The sequence below is a fragment of the Lynx canadensis genome, chromosome C1 (assembly GCF_007474595.2).
Source record: "Lynx canadensis isolate LIC74 chromosome C1, mLynCan4.pri.v2, whole genome shotgun sequence".
Taxonomy (NCBI): Eukaryota; Metazoa; Chordata; class Mammalia; order Carnivora; family Felidae; genus Lynx; species Lynx canadensis.
The window spans coordinates 135,128,139-135,152,446 of NC_044310.1; the positions used below are offsets into that span (position 1 = coordinate 135,128,139).

At 40.2% G+C, this 24,308-nt stretch overlaps 1 long non-coding RNA gene across 1 annotated transcript in view; it reads left to right on the forward strand.

The window, feature by feature from the left end:
- The first annotated feature begins 18,408 nt into the window (after nucleotides 1-18,408).
- LOC115521798 overlaps nucleotides 18,409-24,308 on the forward strand; it is an 85,577-nt gene continuing 79,677 nt past the window's right edge. Inside the window, exon 1 of the long non-coding RNA XR_003971174.1 lies at nucleotides 18,409-18,614. This is a non-coding gene — a long non-coding RNA (uncharacterized LOC115521798). The remainder of the gene's footprint in view (nucleotides 18,615-24,308) is intronic.

Here is a 24,308-nt window from a genome sequence, read left to right on the forward strand (position 1 = left end):
CTAAGTGAAGTATGTATATGTTTTGTGATTATAGTTTGATGAGGCCAGAGGTCATTCAGGTGGATGCAAACTGTAGGGCACTGTGCTCTTACTTGAAAGTAGGAAACAAAGGTTCATAGTTAGCATTTTTATTAGTTGAACTATAGGATACTACTTAATGGCACATATGAAGTACTTGAAAAGCAGGCATCACACATAATTTTTTTAAAGTTTATTTTTGAGAGAGAGAGAGACAGAGAGAGAGGAAGAGAGGAAGAGAGAGAAAATCCTAAGCAGGTTCTGCACTGGCACGTTGTTCACTGCAGAGCCCAATGTGGGGCTAGGTCTCATAACCCTGAGATCATGACCTGAGCTGAAATCAAGAGTTGGACACTTAACCAGCGGAGTCCCATCACTCATCCAGGCACCCCATCACTCATGATTTTGAGTAGTAAAGTTGAAAATCAAAATCAAAACCAAAACTGGAATAAGGCAGAAAACCTCGATAATGAAGGAGGGTAACTTTTGAAATATAAAAATAATTGAGAAGTTGCAAAATTATTTTCTGTTGAGATTTTTAGAAAGGCAAATATTCATTTGAATATTGTGGTTTTGTGGAGGTACTACCAGCATGCGAAGGAATATGTTAATAGGTCCTGAGCTAGCCCCCCTTTCCTGGACTTTTCAAAGCTATGCTTAAGGAGTCTGATGTGGCCACAGTATAAGGCAAAATCTAGAAGGAGGAAATGTTGGAATGTGGGTAGTGATATATTAGAGCTCTAATTTGCTTGACTGAAAGCAATTTTTAAATACTCAAAGTCCGGGTTGGGAAACGAATATGATGGAAGAGGTAGGTTTAAGTGCCAGAGAGAGTGAGGCCCCAACACCCTGCTGCAATTCTCCATAGTGATGAGATGTCATCTTATTGGCTACCTACTAGCATCATCTTCATAGCCTCCATGCTCTAAAATGATGGGCACAATATGGGAAGTTAATGATATTGATGATGATGATGATGATGATGATGGTGATGATAATGATGGTGATGATGGCATTGGTGTGATCCTGAGAATAGCGGTCACCCAAACTCATGGATGCTCTATTCTTACCTAAGGTATCTTGCCTGATACGTCCCAGATTTTGGGAACTCAATGTTTGATGACGCTCCTTAAGCCTCTAAAGGATTAAATTTATAGATCTCATGGCTCACAGTTGTTTAAAACTTGGTTCTAGTGTGTTTCAGGTACATTTTACATTAAACAGGTTTTTATGTGTCAATCTGGGAACTTAATTATCATTTATAAACTTGTTTCCTTGCTAAAAATGTATTTTGAGTCCAAAACAAATAAATTAAAATTTTTAAGGAAACGACCCTTTTTAAGTAGGAAATTGTTTCAATTTGTTCTTGTAATTCTATATCAGCATTTAATAAAATATTTTAATTTGGTTTTGGAATGAAAGCTATAGCTTAATTTTAATAATGGAGGAGAACAGTAGGGTAGCTAAAAAATGAACAGTATTACATATATTAAGCTCTTGATACATATTGGTTGAATTAATTAAATACAAAGTCATTTGTATTTAGTTATTTGACTTTGAAATGCAGGATAAGAGTTTTTAAACTTCAATGGAATTTTATAATGATACTTTTCTTATTTCTATATTAACATGAATTTTCACATTTCTGAACTCACATGTTTTGCCTACTCTGGCCTTATTCTGTGTAGTGGGGAGAGTTAACCTAAAATTATAAGTATGCTTCAAGCAGTCTACAGATCCAAGCATAGATCATCAAATATAAATGATGTTAATACTATTTAGGTAGTAATAAGCTACAGGAAAATGTGATAGAGAGGAATAAGTGTTTATAGTGAGTCACTTAACCAGATCTTGGTTGCCAATATGCTGTTGAGATTTTTTTTAAGGTTCTTCCTATGGTTGAATGTATAGACATAACCCCACTATTAATTATAACATACTGGCAGGGCACCTGGGGGGTTCGGTCAGTTATGTGTTTGACTCTTGATTTTGGCTCAGGTCACAGTTTGCGAGACTGAGCCCTGCATCACATAGACAGTGTGGAACTTGCTTGGGGTTCTCTTTCTCCCTCTCTCTATCCCTTTCCCACGCTTGTGCTCTCCCTCCCCCCCCCCCTCTCTCTCTCTCTGTCTCTCTCAAAATAAATAAACTTAAAAAAAAGACTAAATATTTTGGTATATGAAATAAAACTATATGTTACATCTCCTACCTCGTTTCTTGCTTTAAGTGATCAGCTGATGTGGTGTGTAGGCCTGGGCTTTTTCCTTTCTCAAAGTCCCATTTGATTTTCTCTCTCTCTCACGGTTGCTAGAAACAGGCTTCCTGGTTGGATGAAGACCATTTTTAAGGCAAGTACATGTGCATGGCTACACTCCTCTATTAGGACCTACACAGAGTTAATACAGTGAGGACACTCTTTCACCCAAATGGTCATATATCCCTTGGGGACATTAAACAGTGTGGAAAGGGTCCAGGGAACACTACAAATGGCACCAGATTAGAACCCTAGAGACCTTGTGGATAGGTATAAGGAAACGATAATAATTTCATCAATATTTACAAATAATTAAATGTTTTCCATGTGCCAGGTGCTATATGCATCATCTTGTTCAGTCCTCACAAAACCTTGTAAGGTAAATCTTCTGATTAATCCCATTTTAAGATAAAAATAACCAGCAGAGAAACTCAGAGGTTTAGAGAAGTTAAATCATATTCCTCAAGCTAATGCAGAAAAGAGAATAGACCCAGAGTTCACCCGAAGATTGTCAGACCCCAACACATATATGTCAGTTATTCTGCTGGTGTTTGCTACCGTGGTGGTGGTGGGGGGGGTTTGAGAAGACAAGGTTACTGTTCTTTGGGTGAACGTTTTGCCCAGTTATTGCCAATTAATTAGGTGTGAAGTTCTTTGCGTTTTCTCACTTGTTCTGTTTTCTTCTTCTTTTTCACCTCTGGTCGTTTTCTCCCCACTTCCCATGTCACTTCCAAGTTGGTAGTGGAGGTCATGATTCCTGTCCATTCTCTCCTCTCACCACAGAACCTGGATTCATCTGGGCAAAGGAGCCAAAAACATGGTAGTCAGTCAGTTTCTCTTTCTACGTGCTTTAGCCTAGTTCTCAGGGTGAATTTAGATGAGGCATACTCGAGGATATCCATGAGTAATAACTATAAGCTTTGTCATAGATATCTGTATCGGGTGTGTTTAAATGTACAACTCTGTTTTTCTATTATTATGTGATATTTCACGTTGACTTGTCAAACTGAAAAATACCCATATTGATTTTGCAGAAAGCTTCACATGTGAGATAAATGCACTCAGAGACTCCTCACAAGTAGCTCTTTGGAGCTTCAGATGTGAAATGGATCATTCCTCAATCTGTAATAGACCCTTCTGTGAAGCTCTTCAATCAAACCTGAGAATTCAAGGTGAAATGGAGGGGAGAACGGGAAACCCCTACAGGGGGATTTGAGCAAACTTGCTGAGAAAGGAACCCGGCGGTGTTCGCTGCCTCTTTTTTTTTTTCAGTTTTTTTTCTTGAGAGTGGGAAGGCTGTCAATCAATTTGTGACCTTACCCACTGCTTGTGTGCAATACCTGGGCACAAGGAGACAAGCTGTGGAGGTGCTTGGATAGGTGCTGTCACATACACCTTTGATTTCTTTCCACCTGTCCTTTTTCTCTGACAGTATTCAGATTATTTTTAAAGCGGCTATTTGATACAGATTTATTACACAGAGTTTCTCTTTCCCCAAAATTACTTATATCATTATATTTGAGAGGGTGAAAATTTTCTTGTGAGAACAGCATTCGTAATCTTTTTAAAAAAGTTAGTGATGTATAATAACCAGTTTAGTTGGAAAGAATTGTCATAGTTTGTGAAGTAGTAGTCCTGGTAAGTGCATCTTATTTAGGAATCGCGTTTGCAGATCATGTAATGACTTTTAATTAGTTTCTTGCCAGTAAAGCAGTAAGACAAGAGTCACCCCTAGTAAGGAAAACAGCATCTTCTGAAATGAGTTTTTGTGCCACATTTAAAAAAATGTATTTGGGGGCACATTTGCAGTTGGACATTTCTAGGTTAATTAAAAACAAAACAAAACAAAACAAAAAAAAACAAAAAAAACAACCCTGAAGAATTTTCAATGGGGAGCAGGGAGTCCTGACACCAAACTTAGAAAAACTATGCTTTGGAATTTATGTTCAAATACAGAATATGTTTGATAACAGTTTCTGATGCTCAAGCTGCTAGGAAATGATTGCTATCCCCTCACTGTATCAGAGTTTTCCTAAGCCATCGAGACGGTGTTGTTTGTAAAGCTCGCATATTAGTATAATCTTAAGAGCATATTAATTGCCCGGGAGGTTTATGTATCTGTTCTGCACATGTGATTAAAGATCACGGCAGCTTATACAGCATAATTTTAGAGATGGAGAAAACGACTATTGTAATACTTGCTACTCTCAGTTTCCTCTACAGCAATGCCCTTACACCTTTCTTTTTCAGGCGTTTTGTAGCATCCTAAACAGAAGGATATTGAAGGGAGCTGATTCTGCTTTGATCCTTGTGCTTGTTGTCAAAGCGCTTGGGATTGAAGAGACTGTTGGCTACAATTGACTGTGACAATTAGGAGATGATCAGAGCCCTAGAGTGGAGCACTTAAAGGGTAATTTACATGTCAGTTTGTCGAATAAAAAAAAAAAGATATTCAGCTAAGATTTTTTTTTTTCCCCTCAGAGCCTTGTAAACTGCAATTTGTGCTCTGGTAAGAAAAACCTGGCAGAGGAGTTAGGATAGCCATTACCATTTGAAAAGAAGCAATCATAAGGCCGCTGCTGAGCCCTTTGTCCACTAAAAATGCTGATTTGCAGGCAGTGAGTGAAAAAGTGGAACCATCACTAAATAAAACCTTGAGCTAGGTAACTACCCCCATGGCTTTTGGGGGCTTTTATTGTTGGTTAAAGGTGTTTTTAAAAAACGTATCTTAAATCCTATACTTATGATCATTATAACATTGTTATTGGTCATGAATGTCCTTTCCTAAAAAAATAACATAAAGGATACATTGAGGAAGTGGTAGGTGGAACACAGGCCAACAGTGAATTTAAAGGCTGATGCTGGCTATCGGTTGTATCTGACTCTCACCCCTTTGTACAGCACCACGATTTTCCTCCAGTCAATCCTTTACACTCTATTTTCCCCCTGCCGTATCAGTGTGCTCCTAGATTTTCCCAGTTTTATTTATACTCCAATTTTAATGTGGGAACTGCATTTCTAACCATCACATAGTTAGCCTATTTGGGTGTACTTGGCTGAAAATACAATGTACTTTCACTCGTGATTTGCTATTTATGTGGTCATCTCTACACTCTTCTGTTAGGTAATCCATATGCACAAGTAAAAAAGAAATAGCTACAAAGTGAAAAGAGTATAATTGCCACTAAATATGATGATAGCAATTACACATCACCCATTTAATTGTCAAATAAGAAAAATTAGTTATTTCAAAAATTTTTGAGTCTTCCCCCTTCCCTGGAAATCATTAATAAGAATAATAGTAATAATAATTAATGGTCACATGTAATTGCAAAAGTTTCATTTGGAAAGTTATCTAAAAAAGAAGTTAATGTGCTCGAGCGTCTGGGTGGCTCGGTTGAGCGTCTCTTGATCCAGGGTCATGATCAGGTCATGATCCCAGGGTCATGGGATCAAGTCCCACATTGGGGTCTGCACTGAGAGTGAAACCTTGAGATTCTCCGTCTCTCTCTCTCTCTCTCTCTCTCTCTCTCTCTCTCTCTCTCCCTCTGTCCCCTGCCCTGCTTCTGCTCTCTCTCTCTCTCTCTCTAAAAATTAAAAAAAAAAAGAATTTCTAAAAAAAAAATTAAAAAGAAGTTAATATATCAACCCAACCATCCTGTGCAGACTTTCTCAAATTTGGTGTGTGTATTTAATTCAGAGATACACATTAACTTTCAATGGCAGATACATTTTATATTCCATTTTTTGGATACTTAGCTACGGTGAAGGGCATTTGAAGAAAGGCAGCCGGTTAGAAATGAGTTTGTCTTTCTCCTGAAACATCAGGCTTTATTCTGAGAGCTAACGGCACACATGGCCTTCAAAAGCCAAACTTTCCAACAGCCTACTGATGTTGGCTTAACGTCCTTCATCTGGACACTCATGTCCGGTTTTAAGGCTATCCTGTCATTAAAGACACTCACGTCTCCAAATAAGAGGGCTTCATTTCTCTTCATTTAGGTCTGAGACCTTAACAAGAATTTTTTTTCCCCCTAAGGGATGCCTTACAAAAGGACTGGCGTTCTACTTGCGGAGGTTTCTGAAAATCACAAAAGTCAGTGTGGAACTGATTGAGAGAAGTCAGTAATTCATACACAGACACTGGCGCCTCCTCTGACTGCTTTACTGGAAGTCCCTGAACTTCTTATCCAGTTGTTTTAACTCTACTTTTCCTTGTGTGCATGCCCCCCTTGCAAAGAAGAACACACAAGCAAGGAAAAACTAAGAATGAATAGATTAGTAAGTGCAAAGAGGATAATGAGAGAGGGAGTCAGGAAAGGTTTGGGCTTCCTTTGCCTGTGTCTGCGGAATGCAGGCAATGGTAAATCTGTATCAAAAATCAGGCACAGCAGGAGGTGTTCGTCTCCCAGGTAATGGGTAAATGATGAGCAGATGAGCCGTCCTTGTATCGATTTAAGCATTTTGTTCCAGCCAGTCACAATTAACTTTGATTTGTTTTTACTTTCCTCTTATAGGTTTGCATTTAAAACGCTCTTGGAGCACTAATTGTATGAAATTCTGGTAGCTGCACATTCTCTTTTTGGAGAGGTAATGAGTGAATGAATGAAAAGGCAGGGATCATTTGCCATTCTAAGAGCGGGGATTGTCAGAATATTTCTACTTGACTGAAATTGTTTTGGAAGGTGAGCTGGAACAAGAATCTTGCAACTAAAATGACGTGACTCTGCATGTGGTTTTGGGATGTTTCTCTTCTCTGCAGAGCTGTTCTGGGACTTGGAAGTTGACTTAGATTTTATTTATAAGGTGAATCCTGTGAAAACATTTTAAAGTACGCATCTTTGAGTCTTAACAAGTAGGCGGGAGTCTTTGGAAAGCTCATTTGGAATTATTTGAAAAGACTTTTCCTGTTACTATCACAGTGTTTTTTCAATATACAGATTGCCAGGTTGTGACAAAATAAATTATTGAAAGCTTTGAAAAGTTTTTAGAAATGTGCCCAAGGAAACAATATGCAAATCGTTAGAGTTAATTCACATGTCAATTTATTGAAATGTTGCTACTACTGAGGAGTCCAAGAACCTTTAGCACAACATTCCAGAACATTTACAGTCTTGTTTTAATGAGTAGCTCTTTCTTTGTACTTGTTTGGACGAAGCAATAGAGTTGCCAGATAGAGCAAATAAAAATAAAGAATTCCTAGTTAAATTTGAATTTCTGATAAATAATGAATATTTTTTCAGATGAGTTGTGTCCCATGCAATGTTCCCATTTTATCAGGGAGCCCTAGGTGGCACTCTGATTGGATAGAAATTGCAACCATGCATTGAATGGACAATCTAATTATTTATAAATTATAAATTGTCACTTATAAATCATTTTACCTTTCACTGTCAGATTAGATAGGCCAACGAGCTTGCCCCTTTCAAACAGAAACAAAAAGGCTTTTTAACTCATTAATGCTGAGTTTAATTTTCTCCATCACATTCCCTGCACAAGCTGTGACTCGTCATTTCAAGTATATAGTAATTTCTGCCTGACTAATACAATGGAGACTTCAGAGGACGTGGCTGAGGAGTCTGGCTTAGCCACATTGGTCAGGCTTTGACTGGAGTGTTTCCTGGTTACGGGGCTAGAGAATGGATGATGCAGTGAGAATATCTTATCTTTGAGCAGCCACATCTTTCCTTTTGTGGCAATAGTATGACTACATAGGTAACCAAGTTTGGGATTCCTGTGACTCTGATCCTAGTAGCATCTTCTGGGAAAGGAAGGATTCTGTATCCTTGAACTGTTATTTTATTGTATTTAACTTGATTTGCTATAATCTGGTTGCCATGGAAGAAGCTAAGCTAGGGGTGCCTGGGTGGCGCAGTCAGTTAAGCATCCAACTCTTGGTTTTGGCTCAGGTCATGATCTCAGGGTTCATGAGATGGAGCCCATCATCGGGCTCTGTGCTGGAGCCTGCTTGGGTTGTCCCTCCCTCCCTCTCTCTCTGTCAAAAAAAATATATAAACTTAAATTTTAATGTTTATTTATTCTTGAGAGGGAGAGAGACAAGCAGGGGAGGGGCAGAGAGAGAGGGAGGCACAGAATTGGAAGCAGGCTCCAGGCTATGAGCTGTCAGCACAGAGCCCGACGCTGGGCTTCAACCCACAAACCACGAGATCGTGACCTGAGCCGAAGTCGGATGCTTAACCGACTGAGCCACCCAGGCGCCCCTAAATATGTAAACTTTTAAAACAAAATAGGAAAGAAGCTAAGCTAGAACTGAGAGAAAATCATATATCTGCTTTCTCTTTGAACCCAGCATTCAATTCTGTCACAGTTTGAGCTGTTATAACAAAGTATCATAGACTGTGTGGTTTATAAACAATAGACATTTATTTCTCACAGTTCTGGAGGCTGGAAGTTTCAGGTCAGAGTGTGGACACGCCAGGCCATAAGGAGAGCCCTCTTCCACATTTGCAGGTGTCCATCTCTGTGTGGCCTCAGACAGTGAAGGGCAGGAACTCTGATCTCTTTAGTCCCTGATAAGGGCACTAATCTCACTGCAGACACTCCACCCTCATGACCTTACTGTCATGTTCCAGAGGTCCCACCTCCCCATACCATCACATTAAAGGTCAGGATTTCAACAAATGGATTTTGGGGGGATGCAGACATTCAGTCTGTAATAATTTTTCACTGTCTTGATGCTTTTCATGGTCTGTCAGTAAGACTGTGGGGCGCCTGGGTGGCTTGGTCAGTTAAGTGTCTGACTCTTGATTTTGGCTCAGGTCATGGTCTCATGGTTTGTGACATCGAGCCCCGTGTTGGGCTCTGCACTGACAGCGTGGAGCCTGCTTGGGTCTCTCTCTCTCTCTTTCTCTCTCTCTCTGCCCCTCTGTAGCTCACACTCTCTCTCTTTCTCAAAATAAATGAATAAAGTGTTTGTTTTTTTTTTTTAAAGAAAGACTATTTGTGCAGAAAAGTTTGCAGTCCTGTCTCTCATCCTCTAAGCCCTCTTTGATTTCAGTTGTAGCTTCGGTGGATATTTCCTCCTAAGTGCAGTCCTCCAGAACATTGTTGGAGTCTTCCTAATTTCTGCCTCAGAGTCTCTTCCAGAACTGCAGAAGCCTGCTCAATGCTTCTTCAAGTTTAGCATGGAAATGCGTGGGAGAGTTAACACCCTCAAGGGCAGCCCAAACTGGGGGGGAGACAGGAGCCTGGGGATCAATGTTTCAGCCACCTACCTTTCAGACAAGGCAGTTCTGAGAAGCACTCGGCATGGTCCTCAGAGGTGCTTTCTCCAACAGCAGGAATCTTAGGTTCCCTTATGGTACGTTGTTTGGATTTTCCACCAACCCTACTTTATTCTCTCCATGCTCTCGAATTCCTTGTCACAGGCTCTGTTTCAGGGCAACCCCAGCTCAGACACCCCTGATGCTACCTCCTTCCCAGCACCATGGCCCTCTCCTTGCTCTGGGTCTAGATACTTTGCTTCCTTAGTTCCATTAAGGTTTCCTTTTCTTATTATTAGAGGAAGACAGTTCTGCCACTGTCCCTTCTATTAAAATAGAGTCATATTGCAATCACATCATGCATATTCACCTCACCCAAGGTCCATTACAATTAAAGTCACTTTTAATTGAACACATACCCCATGTGAGGGCATACGCTAAGGGACCCATGAATATTGTTTCATTTAGTCCTTAGCACATCACCAAGAAAGAATCAGTATTTCTATTTCACAGATGAAGAAACTGAGGCTCAGAAAGACTAAGAGGTTTCTTTCTTTCTTTTTTTTAATGTTTATTTTTGAGAGAGAGAGAGAGCACAGGCAGGGGAGGGGCAGAGAGAGAAGGAGACACAGAATCCAAAGCAGGCTCGAACTTATGAACGTGGGGCTCGAACTCACAATCCTTGAGACTGTGACCTGAGCCGAAGTTGGACACACAACCGACTGAGCCACCCGGCTGCCCCGAGAGATTTCTTTCAAGACCACAAAGCTAATGGGTGGTAGAATAAGCATTAAGTTCTGACCTATCTACCTCCAAAGCCCATTTTTTAAATCATTGTCCTATAGAGCTCACCATATAACACTCTTAGAAATTAAAATTTCCTTGCCAAATACTAATAAGAGCAGCTAAAGAGATGACTGGATAGGAGGGAGGGACAAGAATTGGCTTGTACCAAATAAGGCAAATTATTTTTAAAAAAGCTTCTGCTCTTTTGCTCAGGCCTGTGGTGCCAGAAAGGTGGGAAAGGGTAGTGGTCTTCATACTTCTGGGAAGCTGTGTCACCACCGGTGAGATTAGAAGTGGCATGGTGAATGGCACAAGAAAGCTCATTTGGGCACAGCCCTGAAGGCGAAACCTTTTGGGGGTACTTCCCATGCAAAGGGAATTATATTAGAAAATTGTACTGGAAAAACTAGGGGTTGAAGCCACACAGTCAAATTCTGCCATTAGAAAGTGTGTCAGGGTCCAGCTGATCAAGAACAGGAAAAAAAAATCACAGTCCTTTTCTTGAATGATGGTCGCTGGAGTTTTATTGAGGAAAATAGTGAAGTTCTGGTTGCTAGATTTGGTCACAAAGGTCATGGTGTTGGTGACATTCCTGGAGTCTGCCTGAAGGTTGTTTCATTCATTCATTCATTCATTCATTCATTCATTTGAGAAATAGAGCACAAGAGAGGCAGAGGAACAGAGGAAGAGAGGGGGTGAATCTTCAGCAGACTTCATGGTCAGCGTGGAACCCTATGTGAGGCTCAATCCCATGACCCTGGGATCATGACCTGTCCCGACATGAAGAGTCAGACACTCAACCATCTGAGCCACCAAGGCACCTGTAAGGTTGTTCAAATAGTCAATCTCTCTCTTTTGCCTGTATATGAAACAAGAAGGAAAGACCAAGATCTTAAATTTGGTTCATGAAATATGGCAGTAATAAATATTCATATGCCAACAGAAAGCAAAAAAGCCTCCTTTATCAACTTATGACTGAACAATAATTTGGAGTATTGGTTTCTTCATGAGACCTGGAGCTCCACTACTTTCTATCTTTTCCAGCTCACAGTGCCTTACACATGGCAGGACTTGATGAGTATACACTGAATGAATGAATTGTAGTATTATAGGATATAGTTTAAAGTGACTTCAGACAGCTCCAATTTTTAGTCATCTGCTTTACTAAACAATGGACTTTAGCATCTTTTAAGATTTGTTACCTGAAAAAAGTAAAAGTTCCAACAGTGTCATATAATTTAAGACAGTGTCTAGAATAATGTAATAACATGGTTCTCAATGAAATATGGTGACTTCAGGTAATTTAAGACTATTGGAGGCAAAGGGAAAGGGAAAGATTTCATCTGATGTTACAATATGCACATGATTAGAAAGGTCTGGGTGTGCTAGATTGCAAAGGTCAAGTGAAGCCTCTGTGGAGACAGGGAGAGGCTACTCAGAACAGCCTGGAGAAGATCTGTTCTCCACTTAGAAAAGAATGAAAGGGTTACTAGCCCTTCTTTACAACTTAGCTTGGGGGAAATGGTTCCTCTGTCTGACTGTCTCAATCTTCTCAAAGTTAACATATTTCATAACTATTATAATTTTGACCTCCTTATGAACTGACTACATGTTGGGATCAATTCTATAAACCTATCATCTTTATCCCATTGCATCCATTGATGTAGAGGTGGGGGTTTACCCATACAAATCTTCCCAACTTTTTAGTGGTAGAACATCACATTCTGTGACAGGATGCAACTATGTGACAGTTTCTAAAGACTTCATGAGGTTGTTTAGAACAATAAAAGAGATGTGTATGTGCAATTTCTATTTGTGCTTGTTGGTTAGTTTCTTGTGGCAACTATAGTACCGGTAGGCCCTCAGGTGTGAAAGCAGAAAGTACCACAATCTCAGGGCCATCATCACTGGCAGCATTACCTACACCAAGAAAATAATATCAGATGTACTGGATCATTCCATGGTTACTAATGGAAACTACGTAACAAGAAAAAGTCGGTTTTGTCTATTGGATGGCAGACGATAAAAGAGGAGTCTAGTGTTCTGGCACTCAACATACTGGATGAAACTACTTTCACACAGATTCCATAGAAACTAAAGGAACCTCTCAGTATGGGTATAATGTCTAAAATTCTACTCGAAGGATTTTTTTTTTAAAGTAAGCTCTAGGTGCAAGGTGGGGCTTGAACTCATGACCCTGAGATCACGTGTCGCATGCTCTACTTTCAGAGCCAGCCAGGAGCCCCCAAAGGATATTTTTTTTAAGTTCTTCGTACATGAGAACCAAACTTCTCCTTGCCTACAGATTATTTTGACTGGCTGAATTTTAATGGATAACTTAAAATGTAAGTAACATAAAAGAATATGATTATTATATGTTTAGTTATATACCAGTTACTATGTGTAAATGCTAATTAAGATTAGGATATATGAATCAGTGCAGATAATATGTGAATAAACACGAACTACACAACCGACCCAGTTCGAAAAATTAGACTCATATACACCTTTACATAACTAATGCTAACCGTGGGAACAGACTCCATCCAGAATATTTCTAGACCAAATTTAGGACAGTCCAGGGCATCTTGTCTCAAAATGCCTAAAACCGTATCTGACATTCAGTCTCCCTGTGTTTAAGTTGATCTTTGGTTAATAGCACCCAACCCACTTAAAGGTGTTGGATAAATACGATGGATGATACATATGTGAAGTAAGCTATTCAGTATCGTTATTAGGAAGACATCTGTGAATTTTAACTTTTACTGATGGAAAAGTTTTCTCTGTACCAATGCCTCCACGTTATTTGATTCAGAACTCTTTTTCATCCTTGGGGTTTAAAGGTCTGATGAACCCAAACCCTTTTCCAGCAAAAAGAAACATATTTTCTTCTCACACATACGTTACGTATAACTGCTGGCAGAGTTGGGACTACTACCGGAAGTTAGGGATAGTGGTGACAAGCCATGGAAATCCACCAGCTACTATTCAGACACCCAGACACCAATGAGCACTTTGGGAAGTAGGCCAAGATGCTTGTAGAATAGCCAGGCTGTCCTCCTGTAAACGCTAGGACTCAGGAAGATTGCTTCCACTTTCTTAAGTAGAGATGACTTTACTTTGGAATATTGGCTGTTCTTTCTGTGTAGCAGATATCAAGAAGAAAACAGTGGACAGTAATGAACTTCAAGTTTTAAAAAGCTGACCTTTTGACTACCATGCAAGTCAGGTTTGACTTTGATGTAGAAAAGCTCACTAGTTCTTCCTTAGACGAATGATGAGCAGCTTGGTTAGGATTACAGAGTGTTTTGTTCCTGGATCTCTCTGGTCTAGAGGCCAGACCAACATACAGGGGCCCTGTATTTAGCTGTTCTTTGGTTAACAGCACCCTTACATAACTTCTGCTTGTCACCAGGGACAAGGGATTATATTATCCCATAATTAACTTATAGACCAGTAGTATAGTTATCTTAGTGAGGTGCTGACTTTACATCTAGGCAACAATTTAGGCACTGGTAGAATGTAGCTTATTAATTTTTATATTGTTATACAATTATTCTCTAAGTGTGATGATATCTGAACACCGTATTATTTTATAATATACTTAATATAGTACTTAGAGAATAGGTGACCAATAACATTAGTTCATTCTAACTAAATATTACAAGATTTGCAAACAGAATGGTTTAGTAGAATAAAGCAGGCCTCAGGAAATCTGATTTCCCAGCAATCTAGTTATGTGAACTAGATTAGTTTTATTACTTCTCACATCTCCTTTCCCTAATATCTTAAATAAAGAAATAGAAACAAATGATCTCTTATTTTTTCTGAGCTCTCTGTTCTATGCATTTGCCGAAAGTTGATTAGGAACACAATGACCTCATATATACTCTAACTGGAAAGATATACTTTCATTTTTCTTGACCATTTCAAAGTTTAACAAGTTTTATTTGGGATGAGTACTAACATTTTCTGTGGAACTCTAAGACTACCTTAAGTTTATGATTAAAACTTGTTTTTTTACGGATAGGCAAGAAATAATTAAGAATTTATAAATGTTTTGGCCTTGTTCACATGTGTCAAAAATCCAGCAATAAAGATGAAGGCTTGCTTCATTTAGAGAAGGGTACACAGGCTTTTGTTAGTTTCAGGATGATAACAAGGGGCAGAATCATAGAATGTAGAACTGTCGATTTATGTTTGGTACACTGCCAGAAACTACAGGGTCGAAAGAACATGTCGACTTATGTAGATTCTCAAGATTTTGTTATCTAGTCTCAGGCTGTATGACCGTTTGCTGTGACTCAGAGTCTATTTCTAATTCTTAATCTCGGACTGATACTTAGAATAAAAAATATGATTGATTAAAGGCTAGCTGTGAAATTCAGTAGGTTAGGAAGACAGATGGCAAGAAAGGTAAAACATCAAGAAAAGTTAATTTGTCTGACCAAAAGTAAGAAACAAATTTAGTGTCGCGTATTATTTGAAACACTTGAAACACATACTCATTCATCAAGTCTGAAAATGTGTTCAGAATTTGCTGTTTTAAAAAATTATTAACTTTTATATTTCAGATCCATAGCTTCCTTATTGTTGTATAATTGCTGTATCTTTGAGGTGGGTCACTTTGTCACTATTTCACACTTGGGATGGCAAGTTTCAATATTATTGATGGTCTCAGTAAGTTAAGATTTGACTATTCTGATAGCTTTTATCGAGCAAAGTTTGCAATGTTACTAATAATGTTTTTCAACACTTAAATGCTTTAGGTTCTCTTCTTTTTTTAAAAAATTTTTTTTTTTCAACGTTTATTTATTTTTGGGACAGAGAGAGACAGAGCATAAACGGGGGAGGGGCAGAGAGAGAGGGAAACACAGAATCAGAAACAGGCTCCAGGCTCTGAGCCATCAGCCCAGAGCCCGACGCGGGGCTCGAACTCACGGACCGCGAGATTGTGACCTGGCTGAAGTCGGACGCTTAACCGACTGCGCCACCCAGGCGCCCCCTTTTTTTTTTTTTTTTTAAATTTTTTTTTTCAACGTTTATTTATTTTTGGGACAGAGAGAGACAGAGCATAAACGGGGGAGGGGCAGAGAGAGAGGGAAACACAGAATCGGAAACAGGCTTTAGGTTCTCTTCTTACAAACCCATATCCCATACATATTGTGCCTTTCCATGTCATTATGGTTGATATTTGTCACTAGGAACTACTCATCATTATAATGTGCCAATAATAAGGCAATAAATAGTATTTCTTTAAAGAAAAGAAATTTAAGTTTTATTTATTTATTTTGGGAAAGAGACAGTGCAAGCAGGGGAGGGGCAGAGAGAGAGATTGAGAGAGAGAGAATCCCAAGCAGACTCTGTGCTGCCAGGGCAGAGCCAGATGTGGGGCTCACACCCACCAACCGTGAGTGAGATCATGACCTGAGCTGAAACCAACAGTAAGATGCTCAACTGACTGAGCCACCCAGGCAGTAAACAGTATTAACACCATGCTAAGCATTGTAATTTCCAGAGTTACAAATACCTAAGTGATCTAAGGTGGGGCCAAAAGAAGGAATAGAGGAGACATTCTAGACTCTAGATAGAAAACATTCAAAAATTGGTTTGATATCAAATTTAGGGAGAAAATATGCCAATTAAAATGAATTTTTTAGGATTCAATTCAGCACTTGTTACTTAATAGCATTTGTCATTTTCCAATTTTTTATATGTGGCAAATTAATTTCAAATCATTTTGCTCTTCCAAATGCCTTTGTGTATTGTGTTTCTTTTTTCATATTCTTTTGGATAACATTTGAAAAGAAAATAAGACTACAGCAGTCATTGATTACGGTCAGGATGGAAGACAGTTGTAAGACCGAGAAACAGGTGGAGCATATATGAGGGGAATATTCACTTTTTGTGCCACCATTTTGTAGCTGCTCAAAAAAAATTTTTTTTTAGCAAATGGTGGGTATTGTTTCTTTACAAAAAATGGTTCTGTACTGGATCCATCTGCGAAGTATAAACATGTCATCAGCACTCATTTTCCATCTCCAAAAAACATTCCCCATGTCCATATTTGATTTTCAAGTGCATCTGTGCACTGATGGAAACCCTCCCAGCATGATGCCACACAATTGCAAAACCCACACATTTCTGTCTTTGAATCAAGCTTTCACAAGAGCCTGGCCTCCTCTGGGTATAAGCTTGTTTCGAAGTTGCAAAGGTCCTCCGGGTGACCCCAATAAAAGGAGCTTCCATGTCCATGGTAAGGTTAAATTATTCCTTTTAGGGAGATGATTTTGTCCATGAAGTTTCTCCTACTTTGTTCCAAAACTTTTTTTTTTTTTGGTATCTTAGAATTTCTCTTTTGTGCCCACACTATACTTACCTAATTATTAGCATTATACTATTGAATTTCTCAATGACTAAACTCACATTTAAGAAAGAAAGTTTGATTATTCTGAAAGTTTAAGTAGAAAAAGCAGGGAATTCGTCTCGGAAAGTTGAAAGGCAACCATCCCGAATTCGATGAGTCCCTAACGTTACTGGTAATCATATAACCTGAAAGAGTGGAAAACATCACTGGAAAAACTGAATCTCCTCATCAACACACATTCAGAAGTGAACTCCTTGCTATGAAGGAAATTTTATTTTACCTCATTATTTTCCCTACGCAGAACCAGAGTTACCTTCGCCGTAGAGCAAGGGAGTAAGCCTTGCCTGTCATTTTTAATCAGGTTGTTTTAGGTAATTTTTGTTATGCCCCTCATTACTGAATTGTTTATCAATAGGTGCAGCAAGTGTCACTAGCTTTTCTCATCAAACCAGGTCTGACAAAGCAGCACAGTGCATGGGAAAGAGGCAGCTAGGTGAAACTAATGCCATAGATGTTTGATTCATTAGGAGCTTATTGTTAACGGGGATGTCTGATTGTAAAGGCTCAGTCAAGCAAAAGAGTGCAGAGTAATCAGTCGGATTTATAGTTTGCAGGGCTCAGAAAAAAATCAACATAAACCTTTGGATATAGCAGAAACAGAAAAATCCCCTTTGGGCAGCCCTAACCTGGAACCAGCCAAATAAGGTCATGCTACATGAAGGTTTCCTGTTAGGTGATGGGAGATAGAGGCGGATTAGAGCCATATGGCATGGCCTATCATACCTTCTGACTTAAGATAACAAAGCCAAGCTTTGTGCTTAGCTGTTTTTGACTGACATCATCAATTTTATTTTATGTTGGTCACCTCCGGTAACAGGAAAAAATGGCCTAGGGTTGATAACACATGCTTTTTTTTTTTTTTTTTCCCCTTTTAGTATTAAGATGCCTAGAAGCTAGTTTTGTGCTGTTAAAAATTTCAAAGAATTAGTAGCTTACTCTTCTATCACCCATCCTCCAGCAACTGTCAGCCCCCCTCCCCCTTGTTTTCAGTTTGTACCTTGCAAATGAGAGGCTGCCTTATTCAGAACCAGATGTAAGGCTCCTAGAGAATGAGCATAAGCTGGTGTACTTTAAGCCTAATGGGAAGTTTTATATGCAAGGGCCTTGAACTGATTAGTATAATTCCCTCTTTAATACAGCTGTCCCTCCAGATTAAGGTAAACCAAATGTTGCAATCAGAGATTAGTGTACCTTGCCAGTTATTAACATCCCCGGTGCTCAGCAAGCACGTCAGACACTAATGCTGTGTATTTATTTGCCATTTCCCTACTGTAACTTGAACTTCTGCACCTGTCAAAGCATTCCAGTGAAGAGAGGGGCATTATTGGAAAGCAAAAGTTTTATACCTGTACACCTGTTTTGTTTTGTCACAGCTTCGATTTTTCTTTCGGCTTGCCAAGACTGCCAGGTGCTCTAATCTGCTCCTCTACTGGTTTTGTAAAGAAAGACTTTGTGTGCTAAATTGCATTTGTTGCTTTCATATGCTCTCTTTTATGCAACTGGAGAGCCGCTCACCTAAACTCGTGGCGCACACGCGTGCGTGTTTTCTTTTGCAAAAGAAGCAAAGGGTGAGGCTTCTTTCTCAGAAAACACACCTATGTCTTCTGTGCTCTTCAGATTCTGCAGTGTCTTAAATCACAAGGTGGGTCTCACAGCTGTAATATATTTGGCAGGATATCCTGCCTCCTTGCAACCCAGATGTCAAGAAAGACAAAGTCCTGGCTATCTCAGAAAGATCTGGCTCCGTTTCTTTCCCTCCCCGGCCCCCGCTCAGGGCATGCTTGGACTTGAAGCTTGAGCATATACAATAGACACACCAGAGAAGCTTGGGATGGTAGCTCCCAGTTGTTTCCGGTAACGCTGGTCCAGTTTGGGTGCTCCCTGAACCTTTTCATCGGCGTGGCAGGTGGGTCAGAAAGTAAGGGAAAATAATGGCAAGTTTGATGAAGAGGGCTTATGTTTGTTGAATAAAGTGTCTTTGTGGTTTTTATCAGCATCGTTTATTACTCAGAGATTGAGAATCGGGTGCTTTTTCTGAAAAGTGCATAGTTTGCTGTGTAACTACTCGGGTCATCTCAGGGTCTGATTTTTTTTCATGTGTCCGATTAAAGCAGGTAGCTCTGCTCTTACAGAGCAACCCCCCCGATGGCAGCAGCAGTGGGGCAACACCAGCACCCCCCGTAAATTTTGCCGTAGGCGGCAAGAAGCCACAGTTTTCCAGCCGGCCCATGACACTGGAAGTAGCCACCAGTTCAAGTTGGTATCAGTGCTGGGGGAGACGTTGCTTTCCCTTGCCCCCCTCCTCCTGCGCGGTTCCATCTTGGTGTTTGCACGTTGATTGCCTGGTGCAGAGTTTCTACATATTATAGCTTAATTGCAGATTTTTAAAAAAGACAAAAATATGTTCATATCTTAGGAATTATGTCTTGCAGCCTACTAAATATGCTAATACAACACTAAGCAGGGATAAAGTTCTTGCCATACCCCCCAACAGTTGCGTGGAACCCGCTGCCAAGTGATTGTTAATTGTGAAGCACAAGCAGGCTTTGCAATCCATCTTAATTGTCATACTTACTTCAGGTTTCGTGATAAGGCTCGATGTTCTGTTTAAAGTGACGATGTTGACAAGGGGAAAGGGTGTGGGCCTGAGCCTGTGGTTCTGAAGGGGTTGCGTGCTCTGACCTGCCGAAGGTTGATATGGACGGTCTGCGAGGGGATTTTAGTTGTCATGGGGTCCCCAGGCGGTTGAATGGAGAGACTGTCTGTCCTGCTTTTTCCTGTTAGGATCCTGACACGTGGAGCATTGATGAACTCAGCACAACGTTGAATGGGAGCTTTTTGGCAGCTGAGACACTGGGGCTAAGCTGCAGGTCAGAGATAACACCAGTGCGGATCTCCTCCTGCACACAGTTACCAGCGCGCTTTCTTCCCTCCTGAGTGCAGGAAATGGCTCATGTTAAATACGTTCACTTTTCAGTTTTCCTTTCTTCTAAAATGGAGCTTGACAGATTGGACTTTTCAGCTCCCCCTTTTTTCACCACCTCTGCTTTCTACCTCAGAAATACTCTTCAGGAAGCAGGAGTTAATCTTGGTGAGGAAACGATAAGGTGATGCCTGATTTTCAGGGGAAAGCAGAAGGATATGGCTGCCTGGTTGTTGCACAGAAACTTGAAACTCCCCACCTTTGAGGCTTTCCCCTTCACATCTTCAGGACCGGCCAGAAGGGGCGTGGAGTGAAGAGCCTCCTACCTAGACAGATGGAGGAGAGTGCAACGTAGCGTCACGTAGCATTAGATAGTACTAAGAAGGACATGTTTGGGAGGCAGTGCTGACTTTTAAAGAGGGGCCTGTCCGGTATTGGGTGCGGACAGCAAAACCCTTTGTGTGGTTTTACGTGCAGCTGACTTGCGCAGCGTTCCAAGATGCGGAAAACAGAGAAACCGACAGCAAGGGTGACTTTAATACTCTTTGGCCAGCCTCTTCACAGAAGCAGTACAGAAAAAAATTCTGTCTGGTTTTAGTACCTGCTCTAAATTTGGGCTGCCAAGGCCCCATTTAAAGAAAAGATAGATGAAATTGATCTTTGGGTGGTATTGAGTAGTGACTGTGAAACTGATATTTGAAACCGCCCCCAAACCAAGTGAGATTCTGACTTGGGGCATATGTAGGTGGCTTCAGTGAGGCCTGAGCGCTTCCTTTTCTCTGTGTTGAGTACTCGATGCCCTGTGAAGCACAAGGGATGCAAGTAAGAATGTGTGCATGTGTGTGTGAGTGCCCATGCAGGTAGAGGGGATGGGCTAGGGCAAGGAAGACGGTGGGGAGAGAAGGGCATGGGGATAGGGAAAGGTTTCTGGTCAAGGATCAGTACAAGAGAAAACAAAAGGGTTGTGGGTGGAAGTGAGAGTAGCAGGTCAGCCCGAGGGCTAACAGCTTGGGACATGCAGGGCGATGTTGCTCTTTGATCTGTTACCTCTTACCGGTTCCGGTTCCATGTACCCATTCTGTCTCAGGAAGGCAGAGGCCACAGCTGAGAGAGGTGGAGAGAGAAGGAGATGGAGAGAGCAAGGTAGTGATAGAATAGGAACGAGCGATCTGTAGAAGAGCCAAATATGATGAGCCCATAACCCTGGGGAGAATGATTCAGGCTTGCATCTCCACCAGAATTTGCTCTGATGCCCAGTAGTAGTACCAGGCCTTTTATAATAAGACAATTTTCCAGTCTTCCTCATCCAATTTTACCATGTAGCCTTCATTTTTCTTTAAGTGATTGGGACTAGGTTACTCCAGGACTTCATTCCCTGGCTACTGCTGGTGGGGGACTTCCTAAGGAACTTTGAATTTCCCCAGCTTTAACTTGAGAGAGGGTAGCCAGGACTGAACAGCCTCGCCAAGGACCCTAAAGAAATAGTGGGTGTGACGTGTTCAGTGTAATCGTTGACACATAGTAGGTGCTGGGGTAAACCTGCACTATTCCTCTATGAAGAACGAAGCCAATTGAATTTGTTGTTAAACGCTCTCTTTGGCTGTGTTTTCAGCTGTAGCACTGCCCGAGGAAATTGTAGAGCTTAGAAAGGGCTCCTGTCCTAAATAGAAGGTTTAGTTTTGCTTGTGCTTTCTATCTTGCTTGGTCCAGATCTAGTGTGAAAGTTTGAGTTGACCTGAAACATTCTAATCTTAGATGTATGTGGTCAATTGTCATGAGGTCAAAGGGAGACAAATACCTATATAATGTTATTTAAAGAGTCTGGGAAACCCCATATGCCCTCCAAGTATCTCCCCAATTAATCATGGCGCCAGTTAACATCCTGATATTTCCGCTGGTAGAGTAATTCCTGTGAATAAAAGCATGTTTTCTTGGTTAACCTCTTTGTGTTGCAATTATGATACTTGAGAGAGGCCACTTTTTATTATGTGGATAATGTTGATTTCTTATTTACTATCTCTGTGACGACCGGAAAGAGAGAAACTGGGTACAAATGACAGTTTTGTTAAGGATAATACAATTCCCTGGCTCCAGGGTGGGTCAAGGATGTTACATAGGTTGGGGTTCGTATTCTTCCAGATGATTTTGGAGTGAGGTATGTAGATACTGGGAGCACTTCTAGTCAGCCTGTGGAACAGTTAGAGCTTCATTTCTGGTCCTTTCTTTTTGACAAGACCTTTCACTTCTGATCACCCTGCCAGAGAAACTGCTCAATCCCCTATTATCTTGGGCTTTCCAGAATCCTTTGCCTTGAAGATGGTAGGTTAGGGATTCTCAAACATTTTTCGACTCTAGAATGTATGTTCACACCTCGGACACTATGCCTCACTTGTGTTACAATAGGCATTGTATTTCAACCTTTCTTTTAAACAGGTCTCCTTTTCCTGACATTCTTCTGTGTCCTCTTGGGAAGGCCTGCCCCTTTTCCTTTGTCCATGTTCTGTCATCTTCACATCTAGTCAGTATATGAGAGTTGCTGCCTTAAATGAGTCCTAATGATAGGAGCTTTTTCTTTTTCACATGGTTTTTGTGCCTTTGCCCTTTCTCCAGGAGCCCTACTCCCTGTAACTCTGCATAATATATGCTCATGTGTATATGTTTTATGCGTGTGTGTGTGTGTGTGTGTGTACTTCTTGTTTTAGCAAGAAATAAGCCATCCTGTGTGTCTTGCAATTGATTTAGGTTAATGGTTGTTTTAAACTACAAAGACTGTTAAGTCACCAATATGTGTTCTCTTCTTTACCTGTATAATCTTGTTTCTTTAAGTTTTCTTCACCTATCACGTGATTTTTACCCTTCTTCCCCCCCCCCCCCCGCCCCCGGCTTAAAAAGTATGTGTATTTTTTTTTTTTTCTGACCGCACTAGTCTTACATACGTCTTGGAGAATGTTTGGAAATACAGAAGATTGTGGGTGAGAATAAACTCACCCCAAATTTCACTATCTAGGGTTCTCTGTTATTACAATTTGGTTGTATCTTTCTACCTCTCGGTTTATTGGATTAGACATTGAGAATGCCTGGGTCACTCTATAATTTTTAAATTGTTTTTCTCTTTCCTTTTCAGACTTTCAACTCTCTAAGTTCTCCTCATTCCTTTTATGTTGATGGGTCCCAAGTGGGACCGATATAGTACTTTAGTATCTAAAGCTAGATCTGACTTGTATTCTGGGAAGGTTAGCTCACAGCCTCTACATACTATATTTTGAACTTCTTAATATGCATTTTCCTGCTCTGAATCAGTGATTTATTTTTTGATCTTTGTTAATACTTCTTTTCAAGCTTGAAACAAAAGAAATTATCTAAAAATAACCCAAGACTGTTATCCAAGACTTTAAAGTAGTGTGAGCCAATAGGTTGACACCTTTGATCCTTAGGTAAAAAGTTACAGTTCTTTTGTTGGCTTTCTGCAAAAGGAGGAAGTGGGGGCAAATTACACAGCTGATGCTTTTTTGTGCATGAAGGAACCTACTTTTGACAGCTAGTAAACAAGTTTCAACATTTTTCTGGGTAAAGAAGCTCATTCATTTAACATTTATTTATTGAAATAACCTCTATTATGTGGCAGGCACTGTTCCAGGCATGGGGATTCAGCAATAAATAAAACAGACAGAATCCACCTTACTAATTAGAAATAAAGTAGTTGAACTTTTTTACTTTCTATTTAAATTTCCACTTAAAAAGGCAATTGCATTTCACTTTCTAAGTTCTGAGTCGGTTTTGAAGCAGGTGGGGAAAGAGCTCTATTATTACAATATTACTATATCGAATAATGTCTTTCCTTCCAGAAATCTTTTACTCATTACTCTCCAAGTTTCAGTTTTTTTCAGTAGACAAAAAGGCAAGCAAATGCAGCGGCAAAGACACATTTTGATGACTTAAAACAAATGCACTTGATTTAAATACATGTTGTTTTATTGAGGAGGGAGATTTAAAGAAAACAACCAAACAGGAGGGGTAAGAGTGGATATGATCTTAAAACTACTTTGAGGAGTCAATAGGGGGTGCACAATTAGGAGAGGTTCTCCACTTTCAGATAAAGTTGAACAGTTATGTATTTGAGATTATGGGTTTTGCCATGCAGTTAACTTGGAACAGTAATGAAAAAATAACTATTAGTAGCTAAGCAGAGAAAGAATGCGTGAGGCAGAAAGACATAGGCCAGCATTTTATTTAATTCAAATGTGTAATCCATGGAGACTGTACTGGGTGTGAGTCACTGAAGGTATAAAAACGTATGTAGAGGGGCACCTGGGTGGCTAGTTGGTTGGGCATCCGACTTTGGCCCAGGTCATGATCTCATGCTTCGTGGGTTCGAGCCCTGTGTCGGGCTCTGTGCTGACAACTCAGAGCCTGGAGCCTGCTTCAGATTTTGTGTCTCCCTCTCTCTCTCTGTCCCTCCCCTGCTTGCACTGTCTTTCTGTCTTCCAAGAAAGAATAAACATTAAAAAAAATTTTTTTTTAAGTATGTAGAAACTAAGAACAGAGCATCCAATAGTTATCTTGGTGGTTTTCTTACCCACTTGTTTCAGTGTGGGTGTGTTTTAGGTAGTTTGTCAACCAGACATCAAGAGACGGGAATTTCACTGATAGAATTGGATGGGTTTTTATCAGAATTCA